Genomic DNA, 16,238 nt, shown 5'->3' on the forward strand with positions numbered 1-16,238 from the left:
ATGTTCTCTTTCTTTTTTTTAGTTCATTTTTTCCAATTTCATTAGGATGTAACTAACACATAATATTGCATAAATTTAAGGTTTACAACATGATCTGATATATGTATTTATTGTGGAATGGTCACCACAAGAAGTATAGTTAACATCCATCACATCACATAGTTACAAATTGTTTCTTTCATGATAAGAACTTTTAAGATCTACTATCTTATCATCCCTCAAATGTACAATACAGCATTGTTAACTATAGTCATCATATTGTATGTTTCATCCTCAGAACTTATTTAATCTACAACTAGAAGCTTTTGCCTTTTGACCACATTCTCCCAATTTTCCCAGCCCACACCTCCCTACCTCTGGCAACCACCAACCTGATCTCTGTTTCTATGAGTTTACTTTTTAAATTCTACATACAGGTGAAATTATATGGTATTTGTCTTTCTCTGTCTCATTTGTTTCACTTACCATAATGCCCTCGATGTCATTTCTTGATGTTACAAGTGGCAGACTTTTCTTATTTTTATGGCTGAATAATGTTATATTATATACGTAATATAATATATAATTACATAAAATATTATATGTAATATATAGTGTATATATGTGTATACAAAATACATTATAATATATAATACATAATCATATAAACACATCTTTTCCCATTTGTCTGAACTTAGATTGTTTCCATGTTCACTATTGTACATAGTGCTGCAAGGAACATGGTGTGCAAATATCACTTTGGAATAATGATTTCGCGTCTTTTTGATGTACATACAGAAGTGGAATTTCTGATTGATAGTTCTATTTTTAATTTCTTGAAAAACATCCATACTATTTTCCATAATGACTGTATCAATATACATTCGTACCAACAGTTTACAGGGGTCCCCTTTCTCTATTTCCTTGCCGCCACTTTTTATATTTTATCCTTCTGATGATAGCCATGCTAATAGATGAGAGGTGATATCTCATTGTGGTTTTGTGGTTTTAATTAGCATTTTCCTGATGTTGCTGATGTTGAGTGCCTGTTCATGTACCTGCTGGTCATTTGAATATCTTTGGATAAATGCACGTCTCTTTGGGTACTTTGACAATTTTTAATTGGATTATTTCGTGTTTGTTTTCTTTCTTTCTTTCTTTCTTTCTTCTTTTCTTTCTTTCTCTTTCTTTCTTTCTTTCTTTCTTTCTTTCTTTCTTTCTTTCTCTTCTTTCTTTCTTACTCTATTGAGTTATATGGGTATCTTCTACATTTTGGATATTACCTCCTTATTAGACATGTGGTTTAAAAATATTTTCTCTCATTCCATAGGTTTTCTTCTTGTTTTGTTTATTATTTTGCTGTGCAGAAACTTTTTAGTTTGGTATAATTCAATTAACAGAATGAAAAGCAACACACAGAATGGCAAAGAGAAATATTATATGATCTCTTATGTGGAGTGTAAAACATCAAACCCATAGAAACAGAGTAACATAGAAACATAGAAACAGAATTATCATTGCTGGGGGCTGAGAAGTAGGGGAAATAGGAAGACATTGGTCAAAGTGTATAAACGTTTAGTCATAAGATGAATAGTTTCCAGGGATCTAATGTACAACATAGAGACCTAGTTAGCAATACTGTATTTTATATACGCAAGAGTAGATTTTATATTTGTTGAAAGAGTAGTTCTTCAGTGTTCTTACCGTAACAGCAACAATAAGATGGCAGTTATGTGAGCTGAAGGATGTGTTAACTAACCTTATTATGGTAATCCTTTCACAATATATGCATGTATCAAATCATTACACTGTACACCTTACACTTCTTAACACTTAATATCATTTGTCAATTATATGACAATAAACCTGAAAAAATGTTTAAATCTTTCAAAACATTGAACTTAGATGAAATGTACCTTGACATAATAAAGGCCACATATGACAAGCACACAGCTAACATAGTTAGCGGTGAAAAGCTGAAAGCTTTTTCTCTATGATCAGGAACAAGACAACAACATCCTCTCTTGCCACTCTTGTTCACTGGAAGTCCCAGCCAGAACAAATAGACAAGACAAAGAAATAAAAAGCACCTACACTGGAAATACAGAAATAAAATTGTCTCTGTTTGCGGATGAAATTACATTGTATACACAAAACCCTACAGACTCCACCAGAAAACCTGTTAGAACTAATAAATGAGTTAAGTAAAGTTGGAAGATACAGAATCAGTATACAAAACTGGACAAATTAATATTATGAAAAAGGCCATGTGACCCAAAGAGGTTGACAGATCCAATGAAGTCCCTATCAAGATACCAATGACACTTTCCAAAAAAGGAAAAAAAAAAAGAAAAATAGAAAAAAATCTAAAATATTGTTTTGCACATTATTGGACCTCAACAATATTTGTTTACTAAATAACATGTAAGAAAAATAACCAGCATCACAGAAGAAAAAAATTAATCAAATGATATTAACAGACAATTCAGGGAAAATATCAAAAATAGCAAATACATATGAAAAAATTATTTGCATATCTTTGTGCACGTGCGCACACACACGCACACACACACGTGTGCATGCACACAAAAGAGATCTTGGGGAAAATGGCTGTCAGAGAAGATAAGGCAATTATTTTAAAGGTTTTATGGTTCAGCTTTCTGTTTTAGACTTGCAATGACCCAAAAGGAATTCTGCCAAGGCTAGATCAGTGGAAGAGAATTTATGGTATTCAGAGTGCTCAGAGAGAATTGTCTCAGTCATTCCCAGAAGAGGTTGTGAGTTGACCCGTGACATTGGCATCTTTGTACTAACTTGGATGCCTCATCCCTTTTTCCTTTCTCTTACCTGCAGAGCAACTTTTTTTTTCCTTCTAGTTTGGAAATGCCTGTCTTACCAAAGGATTATAAAGACTAATTAGCTTACAAATGAGAAACCAAAAATCAAGTGGTTCTTCTAAAATAACCACCGTCTGTCTTTAGAGAAGAATTAAACTAAGAAAAAAAAAAGGTTAAGCTTGAAATGGTAAGTTACATGAATTCCACTGGTGAAAACCAGAACTTGGAAAACTGTGTTTACATTTCCAGAAAAGAATTGCCTGATCATGATGTCTGGTGGTTGCCTCAATGCTGAAAATGACTTTTCATCATAAATGTATTTTTCTGACATAACATTTCCAGCCCCTAAAAAGATGATTACTGAGAATTCCTTGCAGGTATGTTATGGATTACAATAAAGGTACACAGATTGTTGCTCTTGAGTTGACAGAACATGGCTGGAAAAGTAATACTGGAAAATGCTACCCTGCTTTGTGTGTGATGCCTGACATGCTAAATGTATCACCCACACCTGTATGGTAGTGATTAATGGCGAATATGCAGTAATCCAAGACCTAAGTCTAAGCCTGGGGAGGATAATTTATGGAAGTTGTTTTTTTACCAAAGAATGATCTGCTGAAGAAATTTAATGCCTGATAACGTCGCAAGTATCATGCTAGAGTTTATCTCTAGCCTCAGGCGTAAGATGATGTGGTTATAAAAATATTTATGAAATCTCATTTACACCAACATGGCAATATTCACCATTATTTTTAATGTACAATTTTTCTTCAGATTTTTATTGAAATAATTTAGTGTAAGGTTGAAAAAAACACTTTTGCAGGATAGAAAAGTTTGTAGAGTATAAAAAGAACAAGAAAGTATTAATTTTTCAAAATTGTCTATTGCTTTATGGTCAATAAGTGTTTGTCCTACAATTTATGAATAAGATGAATAGTGAACAAGTAAATAAATATCAGCAGAGAAATCATATATATTAAAGGTTGTATTTGTTATATACTGGTTCTGGAACTGAATAATATTCAAGAGCTAAAAAAAGGCAAGAGGTCAGACATGATACACAGCTCTAATAGTCTTCCTTACCATTAAAGACACAAACAAACAAACAAATAAACAAACAAACAGTGTTTCCTCTGGTTTCTTCACTCTTGGATTCTTTATCCTGCCTCCCCATCTCTAAGTGAGTGGGCATAAGCTTAGACCTCTGGGCTTTGCTTAAAAGAATCCACATTAATTACTGCTCATCAGCATTCATCATGGTGACAGATCCTGTTAGTGGTGCTGTTTATTTTGTTCTCACCTTTTCTGCTTGGCTGTCAAATGGAAGAATTTTATGGTTCTTGAGGGAACAATCCTTCTCTATGACCAGCTGCTTTGAGGGGGAAAAAAAATGTCTTCTCTTCAGTGTTGTACTGGCTTTGGTAATTCTTTGTAAATGAAATGGCACAAACGCAGCAATTAATAGTCTCCTTTAATTGAGTTCATTTATAACAGAGTGGAGTTAAACCAACCAAGAAACCACTGAACAAAATCCTGAACTCTAATAATATCTCAAGTGCTTTTCAAAGATAATAACTAAACTTGCATTGTCCTGTGAAGATTATGTTTGTATATTGCTTGACTTAAAGTATAAGAAAACACTACTACTTTATAAATATTATTTGTGTTGATTTTGTTTTCCATGCCAGCAAATGATGTTAGGGTTGTTTTGGACTAGTCAGTATTTAATGCTACAGTCTTCTTTAATTGTATCCTAAACTCTGTGTTTAATAAAGATCCGTGCGTCCCTTGCCAGCTTTTTGGCTAATCAACACCTTTGCTTCTGAAAAGAATAAGTTTATACTAAAAAGTGAAGACTGACCTTCAAATAAGCAGATGCATTAAAAAAAAAAATACTGGAAGGTTACCAGGAGAGAGTATGACTTTTAGTAAGGATGGATGAATTTAGCAATTTTAGAAAAGTACTCTACTAAAAACAACTGAAAAAATAGATGGATGAAAATATTTTTTTAATATTTTAAATATCACTTAGCTAACAAATAGTTGAAAATTACTGGCCACAATACTGAGAAATAATTTTCAAGAGGTAGACCCAGTAATGGGACCATCTTTTAACAAGAGGAGGGAAGAAGGTGGAATCCCAGAGATGGCTAAGATAAAGAGGGCTCTTGGCAGTCTTAGAGGGCTGAAAAAATAAATGCAAGCTACCTTAAAATCAGCAAGTGCAAATCAGACATAAATTTTCCCTCATAAGGATTTCAGTCCTGCTTAGAATTATTGTCCCTGCCTAGAAAATTTCAAGATTCGAAACTGGATTGAGGTGAGTAATTCAAAATAAAAATCAAGTACTCTATGGAAAAAATTGCATAAATTTACCCTCTGATTAATTCTGTAATTGTTTTAATTTTCAGACTTAATGTCTATCATACAATCAAAGATACTCAAGCACACTAGGATAAAGGACAAGATGATTAACACGCAGTACAAGACATGTTGTACTAGATTAATGTACAAAGATTGTAAAACAAGCATGGTCAGTGTGATCATAGCGTTAAAAGCTATATTTTAAAACTCCAACAAGGACCTGGAGACTGCAGAAAGTGGAAGCAGATTTTTTAAAGATCCGTAGTAAAAATTTTAATCTTAATATCTCAATGAGCAAAATTAGAATTTAGTGGTTTAACAGGAGTGTGGCTATAACTTAATAAAGAATTATTATATTGGAAGCTAGTCTAGAATAAAATACCCAGAATGAAACATCAGATACAAAAGGGTTGAAAATATTTAAAAAATATTTAATAAGCTTAATAGATACAGGAAAGATCTAATATACATTGAGTTGGGATCCAAGGAAAGAAGATACATAACATAGCAGAGATAATGTGTGAAAAAATAAGAACTAAAATGTTCCCAAACTGATAGAAGATAGCAATCCAAAAATTTAAAGAATTTAACAAGTCCCAACCAACAAAAATAGAATAACCGCCCCTCTAGGTATATGCAGTTTCCATGGAGAAGTTATAACATATTAAAAACAATAAAGAAAATGTTATAAATAGCCACTAAAGAGAGTAGAAGTGGTTATACCTATCCTGCACATTTCTTCCTAGTTTTATTTTAAAGACCCTATAATTGTATTGCTATAGTAAACGTGGTATTATCTCCAATTGCAACTTGATGTAGTTATTTTTCATGCTGTTTATAATAGGCACAGAATGTACATGGCTAACTGGCTCATAATTAGTCTTCAAGGACAATCTCCATCCTTTCTTGTAACCATGAATCCAAGCAGGATTCACGTGACCCACGCTGAGTGACTCATAATGTTTTATTCCTTTGACTGCAGCCTGAGATCCTACTGGATAATTTGACACATGTCAAACCAAAAATCTTTAGAATATTTTTAATCACACTTCTGAAAGAAGTAGATCTAAGGATATGAACATGCCTGTTACTGCCAAATCTGCGTCTCCCACCATGTGAGAAAAGAAATAAAATATATAAATAAAAGAGAATAATATGTGAGAGATATAAATTTCTTTTTTTTTTTAATTTTTTTTTCAACGTTTTTTATTTATTTTTGGAACAGAGAGAGACAGAACATGAACGGGGGAGGGGCAGAGAGAGAGGGAGACACAGAATCGGAAACAGGCTCCAGGCTCTGAGCCATCAGCCCAGAGCCTGACGCGGGGCTCGAACTCACGGACCGCGAGATCGTGACATGGCTGAAGTCGGACGCTTAACCGACTGCGCCACCCAGGCGCCCCATAAATTTCTTTTTTTAAGTTTATTTATTTATTTTGAGAGAGAGAGAGAGAGAGAGAGAGAGAGAGAGAATGGGGGAGGGGGCAGAAAGGGAGGAAGGGAGAGAATCCCAAGCAGACTCTGAGTTCATCTCAGAGCCCAGCACAGCTCTTGATCTCACGACCAGGGGATCAGGACCTCAACTGACATCAAGAGTCAGACGCTTAACTTACTGAACCACCCAGGCACCCTGAGAGATATGGATTTCTACAATAATCATCTTTTTGACAACTTCCACCGTTATTCTTCCTGAAATTTAGTTATGTGAATTCACAAAATATTTATGTATGTATTAGCTCACTTTGCTATATATAAATTGTATTTTGCTAATTGTATTTTGTTAATATAAATTGTAGTTTCTATTGCTTAAAGATAGGTGCATTGGAAATATTTGTGCCTTTTTAGAAAAGTATCAATTTTGTCACAATAATAAAATAAATTTCAACCCCAAGTCTATGTACCTAGATTCATTGTTCTTCTCAAAAATGATGTAGAGTTCAGCATCATTTACTCTGCAGTTATCAGTTTATCACTTCTTGACCCAAATTTACCTTGTTTTGCCCTGCTTTGCAATGCTTGAAGTAGACCCTGTAACCATTTCTTTTGCAAGCTGGCATAGTGTTTGGCTGTGCCAATAGAAGGCATGCAAAGGACACTAAAAGCTGAGAAAGGGTCTCTTTCTGGTTACATTGTTTACCATTTTCTATCTTTTGGGGAAAAAATGATCATTTAGAGGTATTTTAAAGTCTTTGCTAACTCAAAAATCTGAATTCTCTATGGACCTGCCTTTATTATTTATTTTTTGTCTTGATATTGGCCATATTTTCCTGACTTTCCTATATTTAAGAATTTTTTTTACTGTTAGCTTGACAGTTGCATCATAGTATCATAGAGACTTCAAATGATACCTTTTCCCCATGGGGGAATGACTGCTTCAGGCCTGTCAGGAATAGAGTCAAGGCAGGTCTGGGCTTCAACTTTGGTTGAGACTATTCCCCATTTGATTTGTTTCCTTTTGTTGAATATGACCCTCTTGGGTTTTGGTTGAGAACAGGATGGATCTCTGTCTCCAGAGCCCTGAAAGACTGTGAAGTTCAGGTTTGCCCATGAGCAATTTCTAAATTAATTTTTCACCCTGTATTCCTGTGGCTGAAAAATTTGGCAGATGTCTTGCGGGGCCGCCTGGTAACCTGTCTGAGGCAGCTACCTCCTCTGAGTACATTTGTCTCCTGAGCACAGTAAGAGATTTCATGCTGATTTACCAGACCCGTCTGCTCCAGAAATCAGTCAGAATAGTAGGAAATGCATTGTCCCCTTTGAAGTTCCTTCAGTTTTCATGCTACCATAACAGTCCTGTGTGACCATAACGCACCGCTGGTGTGGCTCTCCCACAGTGTCTGTCCCTCTGCTGGGGGGTGCAAATTGGAATCTCAGCTTATGCTCAGGATCAAATACTTCCTAGGGGAAAACAGGCCACCTGGGAAGGACTAGTCTCCACAGGTGTGATGTAGAGTGAAAGATATAATTTTTATAATTTATCTGACTTTCCTTATTCATTTTTGTAGGTGTGAAAATCTTGAAATCTACCACAAACCACCTGAAAGTGCAAGTTTTTACTTTTCTTTATTGAAACCTGTGTTCATGTGATAAAATGCACTCAATATAGATAAACACTTTGAAATATTTTGCCAATTGTATATAATCCTGTGACCATAAGAGCAACGGAGACTTACATTACTCTAACATACATCCCTACACTTCACTAAATATGATCCTTTGGTATGTTTTGATTTAGTTTTTTCTCTTGGAGATTATTTTTTTTTCTTATTTAATTTTTTTTCTTGAGTGCTATCAACTCTGATTTCACAGATTTTTTTTTTGTATATTCTCTCTTTTTTTAAGTTTATTTATTTATTTTGAGAGAGAGAGAAAATCTCAAGCAGGCTCCACACTTCCAGCACAGAGCCCGACATGGGACCAGATCCCACGAACCACGAGACCATGTCCTGAGCCAAAATCAAGAGTCAGCTGCTTAACTGACTGAACCATTCAAGCACCCCATACTTCTATTCTAAGTTTTTAAATTTCTGACTTGTGGTATCCTGTTATATCTTTCATTGCTTATTTAATTATAATTAATTAATTTTGAAATATTGTGTTATATATAAGGGAGAACCCTTTGTGGTTGGATTTTTGGGAAGTATTTTTATTACTAATTAATATTGATTATTTCCTGTTTTACACTCATTGTTTCTTTTTATGGATGATGCCTACCTTTTCCCATTCATTTTAATTTGTGTGTGTGTGTGTGTGTGTGTGTGTGTGTGTTTTCTGCACCAACAATTACAAGTATTTCTAAAGAGAGGTTAACCTCTAGGGGCCCTTTCCTGTTGGTAGGTAAATGCAGTTTCTTAAATACATGGCATCTTTTTTTGATAGAGAAGTTTTGGTAAATCTGATTTTGTAATGAGACCCTTACTTTTCGCCCTCCAATTTGTTTTTTTCTAAACACTATTGTGACTGTGAACGCACTTACCAACCATGCCTTTAGGTCCCCTGGTAGTCAGTGATCTGATCCACTGGTTCTTGGACCATTTCAAAACCTCTTGCAATGTCAAAACTTTTGCCTCTGCAGGTGATATTACTCATGTATCCATTCTTGGGACTCTGCTATATTTTCCTTATTTTCACTTAATTTTTACTTGTCTCTATGAAACAATAAGGAATCCAGAGTAGGCACTGCTTTTTTCTAATATGATTTACATATTTGCAATAGGGTTCTACAGAGAAACATAGAAATAGGATATGTATCCTAAAGAACTGAGAACCAGGAGAGCTGCTGGTGTAAGTCCTAGAACCGAAGGCCTGAGAACCAGGGACTCCAATGTCAGAGGGCAGGAGTAGAATATCCTAACTCAAGGAGAAAGAGAGAGAGAGAGAGAGAGAAAGAAAGAGAGGTTGGCGGGGGAGGAATTCACCCTTTCCCTGCCTTTTTGTTCTATTCAGACCCTCACAGATTGGAAGATCCTCATGTCACTTTGGTGAGGGAAGATCTTTATTCAGTATACTTATTGAAATGTTAACCTTTTCTGGAAACATCTTCACAGATATATTATTTTACAAGCTCTCTGGGCATCCCTTAGCCCAGTTGACACATAAAATTAACCATCACATATAGGTAAACAAAAAAATTGAAGAAGTCTCCTAGTTTTGATTAGGTATGCATTTTGGAGGAGGTGGGAGATTTTTTTTTTTTAACCAAATTCCACATTTCCCCCGATTTCCCTAATTTTATCTGGATGTTTGGCAATTTAGATGGTTACCCAAGAAAGCCAATTCTTCCCTCATTTCTACTTTTCCCTTTGTCAGTATCAATATTCACGATGTTCAGTCCACCCTGGATGTTTTCCATCTCCAAAAGATGTAAACTCATTGCAGTCTCAAAACCTTTGGGTATCTTATTTCCTTGCGCTGGATTCTGGTGCTTTAGATATTTAAATACTTAAATCCTTCTTATTATCTGAATGTCTGCTCAAATTTTACCATTCTCAGAATTTTCTGGGCATCCTAGTCAAAGTAGCTCCCACTCCTCAATTACATGAACATTCTTTCCCTATAACTACCATACCTCCTTTTCTTCATAATACTTATTACTCTTTGAATATGTATTATGTATACAGTTGTCAATATATTTATAGCTGTCTTCTCCAATAGAATGTAACTTACGATGAACAGATGCTTGTTATTATTGTATTTTCAGCACCTAGAACCATTCCAACACACAGTAGGTATGTAATACATATCTGTTGAACAAATAGTTTTTGTCAGTTTCAGTTTCATTTTTTTTTTTTTTGCCTATTTGTAAACAGTAGTACTCTGAGAAAAATCCAATATTTTGCCGGAAAACAGTGTCAACTCTGTACTCCATTTTGATTGATCACATCAGGAGTGTTCTCTGTTCTGGAAGTAGGATTACTGGATCAAATTGAAACTTTGAATTATGAATCAATTTATAGGTTTTGTATAGACATCATCTGAAAGTTATTTAAACTTCTGTCATTATCAATAAAGAAGCATTTTCTGTCATTCTGACCTATGTGTAAGTTCAGAGGGAGACTTCCTTGCTGAAAAGCATTTCTTACGATGTAGGCTTTCTAAGTTTCTCTGCATGATTTCTCTCTATGCACAACTTTCACTCTGCAGGGAATATTATTTACCCAATATTCTTTACTCTACCTCAAAGCTATAAGCACTTTCAAGAAACTCACTAACAAGATATAAACATAACATTTATCATTTCACAAATGTTTTGCTTTTCTTTGAAATGCTTTTTCCTTAAACTTAAAGCCTACAACAAATCTCAGTCTTTAAAGATCCATAACAAAGGAAAAGGAAACTATAATGAGAAAATTGCACAACGCTCTGGGTACTCTTCCTTTGAGCTCTGTGGGGTTCTCAATTTTTCCAAGACATTTGAGCCAAAAGAAGAAGAAGAAGCAATTTTGGCTGCTCCTTCTCTGAGCAATATCCCCAGGGCAGAGTACATTAAATAATGAGAGAGAAAGAAAGAGAAAGGGAAAAAGAAAGAAAAAGAAAAATCTCACCATTGCTTAAGTCTACTCTTGTCACTGTGTATTTTCACTTATCATTTCTGAGAGCAGCATTTCATGAACATCTTGGTGCCACACTGTAGGGTCACTATACATTACAGATGTTACAGGGTTAGGAAAATTCAGAAATATAGGTTACTAAAGGACAATAACATAGAAAATAATTATTACTCAAGAAATGTAATAAGAAAAAATGAAGATGATATACATTAGTCAAAGAACATTGAAATAATTAGCCATTTGTACATGATTCCCCTAACCAAATATTGTCAGAATTATTGGATAATGCATTTCATATATTAATTCAATATATACCTATTTCATTGTAATGCTACAGCTAACAGAAAATCTGAGAAGGCAAAAACACACACAGTATATCAGCTCCTTGAGAAATGAATTTAATTTCAGTATTTTTCCATATAAAGGAAGAGTATAATTAAAGTTACTCACCATTTGAGTTATTCAGATACAAATATAATGACACTTTTTAAGACAAAATATTGAGTATGACTGGGAAACATGATCACATCTTTCTCCTCAAAACATATCCTTGGATTTTTTTCAGTTTGCCTTCTGGTTCTCCTAGGTATTTAGTCAGAATTCCTGTGAATCTGATGTCCTTATTGTTACTCAGTGCATTCTGACCTCCTTGAACTTGGTTATGTTAGTTCCTTTATCTTGAAGGTTTTCAGGTATTAACCACTTTTTTTTCTTGACTAACTTAAAAACCTGGCTGTCACAGGTGACTTATAAAGCTAAAATGATGTTTAGTCTTCTGTAAAAGGATCAGAGACCATACAAATTAATCAAACATTGGATTGGATCCTAAATGTCTTTTTATTCTGCCTGTTTCAGTACTGGTGAATTTAGCTGCATAAAATGGGGAACACTGGGCAGAGGATATCCCACATGAGAGATACCAGCTATGACGGAGCCAACATGAACGGAAAGGTAATTAAAAAAAAAGAGGGGCACCTGGGTGGTTCAGTAGGTTGAGTGTACCCTCTTGGTTTTAGCTCTGGTCATGATCCTATGGTTGTGGGACCAAGCCCCACTTCAGGCTAAACTTGGAGCCTGCTTGAGATTCTCTCTCACTCCCCTTACCCCAACCACCTGTTCTCTCATGCACTGTCTCAAAAAAAAAAAAAAAAAAAAAAAAGAGGGGCACCTGGGTGGCTCAGTTTGTTAAGTGACCAACTCTTGATTTTGGCTTTCAGCTCGGGCTATGATCTCCTGGTTCATGAGTTTGAGCCCACATTAGGCTCTGAGCTGACAACATGGAGATTCTCTCTCCTTTCTGCTTCTCTACCTCTCTCTTTCTCTCTCAAAATACATAAACTTAAAAAAAAGCATAAAGTCATGATCCTCATACATATGTAAAGAGGAGCACACTTTAGTTTTATTTTAGAGGCAAAGCTTCTTTTTTCCCCACAGTTGTCTTTTCATAAGAGAGATCACTTGTATGTCTTTAGAAAACAATTATTTTGCATTGCTATCAGTTATCTAACAACTTACAAAGTTATAAAAGGGTTCTCATAATATCAGACTCAGATAACCTGGAGAGTGTGCTATAGGCATGCATAAATTTCCATTAAAGCACAAATGTTCTCTTACAAATGTCAGAGTGATGGTATAAAAGATGCCAGTTAACTCTGACAGATTAAAGGTGGAGTGAAACAGATTTCTCAGAGGTTGTATAACACGAAATAGTATTTCTACTCACAAGGATGAGAGAAAGCATCGATGGTTAGGAAAGTTTAGGAATTGTAATGATGATTTTGTGTTTACCTGTCCTTACAGTTTTGAATTATTATATTTCATTTAGCTTGGATTTGGATCACCAATTTGAGAAAAATAGAAAGTGTACCAGATTTCCCATGAACAGAGGAAATGAGGGAATGACAGAGGCAATCACTTATGTATTTAAGAATGAAGAGAGTCATACGTTCACATAAACCATTGGAAAATTCTCCTTTTGGCCTATAGTCTAGAGCACATGTACAGAGTTTTGGAATACCCTCTTTTCTTTGGAATCGTCGCCTCTGGTTTTGGCTTTAGTTGTGTTTGCCCAATCTGTTTGGTGGAGTTAGTCCAATTCTGAGGAAAAGTGAGGAGGCTGACTTCACATTTATTGTTTAATTGCCTCCTAGCTCCTCATCGCTTTGCTGTGGAAGTCTGGCCTGAAGATGCCAACAGGGAAAGGGAGATCACCATTCTCTCCAAATAACATCATTTTCTAAATGACTATTGACATTATGAAGCTATTGAAGCTAACCTATTAAAAACATAAAAAGGCAATCAAGTTAGCTTACTAACATTTAAAGCAATATTCTATTCAAGAGATTGAGAAGCTGACTCATCAGTATGCTAATGCACACCTCTGACAAAGAATACATGAATACTGAATCCATACATTCACCAAGAGCACAGTGTATAGATTGGGTTCTTCACAGCACATACCTGGTTGGAATTAATACAAATAAATAAATAAAATTGTAGTCAGAGGAAAGGTAGTGATGTCTACTTAGCTGTGTGTATCCACATTTCTAGTGTATTGTATCTGCATTATTCACAGGGCATAATGTTATCTGTATCTTCCCATTGGTATGATGTTTTTTGTTTTTTTTGTTGTTTTATTTTTTTAGCAAAATAAAGCTATCAATCAAAACCATCTATATTATAAATGCAGTTACATAATGCAATTTGAAATTTGGTTACTTGTCTAAAGTAACACTGCATAAGATTCATTTTTCTCTCTTGCACATTGCATACAAGTTCTTTAATATACTTACAGAAAAAAAAAGATTTTAAAATGATTCTCTTGCCTCATAAAGTTTATTCTAATGCTGCTTTTGAAAGAATAAAATGCAATTCGTTGTTTCCTTTTATCCCATGTCATGGCTCCATTGTTTGCAAGTTAGATATTATACAAAAACAGCAGCTAATGAGGTACCTGAGGACAAAAATATATTTGAATTATTAAGATAATGTCATTTACAAACACAGAAAAATGTATTAATGTTATACCAACCAAGTGTTTTTGTTGTTGTTGTTAATTTCTACTTCACTATCCTTTACATTTTTGAAATTTTTTTCATAAGATATCCTTTAAACCTTCCAAAATTTATTTTTCTAAAACCTCTTCTTTCTTTGGTGAGAAATGCCATTATTATATTCATATGGACACCCCTATGCTGTGCAGGGATCTCCATATATACAGAGTGACTTTTATGCAATTACAACTCTTCTAAGAGTGATACGTGAGATCGGAGTGGGAAGATGGAGGCATAGGAGGACACTGGGCTCACTGCGCACTTAGATTCCACCTACACCTGCCTAAAGAACCCAGAAAACCGCCAGAGGATGAGCAGAACGGAGTCTCCAGAGCCAAGCGCAGACGAGAGGCCCACAAAGAGGGTAGGAAGGGCGGCGAGGCGGTGCGCGCTACACGGACCGGCGGGAGGGAGCCGGGGCGGAGGGGCGGCTCGCCGGCCAAGCGGAGCCCCCGAGTCAGGCTGGCAAAAGCGGAGGGGCCGGACGGACTGTGTTCCGACAGCAAGCGCGACTTAGCGTCTGGGAGGTCATAAGTGAACAGCTCTGCTCAGAAAGCGGGAAGGCTGGAGGACAAGGGGAGGGAGAGCTGCTGAGCCCCCGGACGGACGGCAGAGCTCAGCTTGGCGGGGAACAAAGGCGCTCGCCAGCGCCATCTCCCCCGCCCATCCCCCAGCCAAAATCCCAAAGAGAACCAGTTCCTGCCAGGGAACTTGCTCGCTCCGCGCAAACACCCAACTCTGTGCTTCTGCGGAGCCAAACCTCCGGCAGCGGATCTGACTCCCTCCTGCTGCCACAGGGCCCCTCCTGAAGTGGATCACCTAAAGAGAAGCGAGCTAAGCCTGCCCCTCCTGCCCCCGTGCACCTTGCCTACCCACCCCAGCTAATACGCCAGCTCCCCAGCACCACAAGCCTGGCAGTGTGCAAGGAGCCCAGACGGGCCACGCCACCCCACAGTGAATCCCGCCCCTAGGAGAGGGGAAGAGAAGGCACACACCAGTCTGACTGTGGCCCCAGCGGTGGGCTGGGGGCAGACATCAGGTCGGACTGCGGCCCCGCCCACCAACTCCAGTTATACACCACAGCCCGGGGGAAGTGCCCTGCGGGTCCTCACCACTCCAGGGCCTATCCAAAATGACCAAACGGAAGAATTCCCCTCAGAAGACTCTCCAGGAAATAACAACAGCTAATGAACTGATCAAAAAGGATTTAAATAATATAACAGAAAGTGAATTTAGAATAATAGTCATAAAATTAATCGCTGGGCTTGAAAACAGTATAGAGGACAGCAGAGAATCTCTTGCTACAGAGATCAAGGGACTAAGGAACAGTCATGAGGAGCTGAAAAGCGCTTTAAACGAAATGCAAAACAAAATGGAAACGACGACGGCTCGGATTGAAGAGGCAGAGGAGAGAATAGGTGAACTAGAAGATAAAGTTATGGAAAAAGAGGAAGCTGAAAGAAAGAGAGATAAAAAAATCCAGGAGTATGAGGGGAAATTTAGAGAACTAAGTGATACACTAAAAAGAAATAATATACACATAATTGGTATCCCAGAGGAGGAAGAGAGAGGGAAAGGTGCTGAAGGGGTACTTGAAGAAATTATAGCTGAGAACTTCCCTGAACTGAGGAAGGAAAAAGGCATTGAAATCCAAGAGGCACAGAGAACTCCCTTCAGACGTAACTTGAATGGATCTTCTGCACGACATATCATAGTGAAACTGGCAAAATACAAGATAAAGAGAAAATTCTGAAAGCAGCAAGGGATAAACGTGCCCTCACATATAAAGGGAGACCTATAAGACTCGTGACTGATCTCTCTTTTGAAATTTGGCAGGCCAGAAAGGATTGGCACGATATCTTCAGTGTGCTAAACAGAAAAAATATGCAGCCAAGAATCCTTTATCCAGCAAGTCTGTCATTTAGAATAGAAGGAGAGATAAAGGTCTTCCCAAA

The sequence above is a fragment of the Neofelis nebulosa genome, chromosome 15, assembly GCF_028018385.1.
Source record: "Neofelis nebulosa isolate mNeoNeb1 chromosome 15, mNeoNeb1.pri, whole genome shotgun sequence".
NCBI lineage: Eukaryota > Metazoa > Chordata > Mammalia > Carnivora > Felidae > Neofelis > Neofelis nebulosa.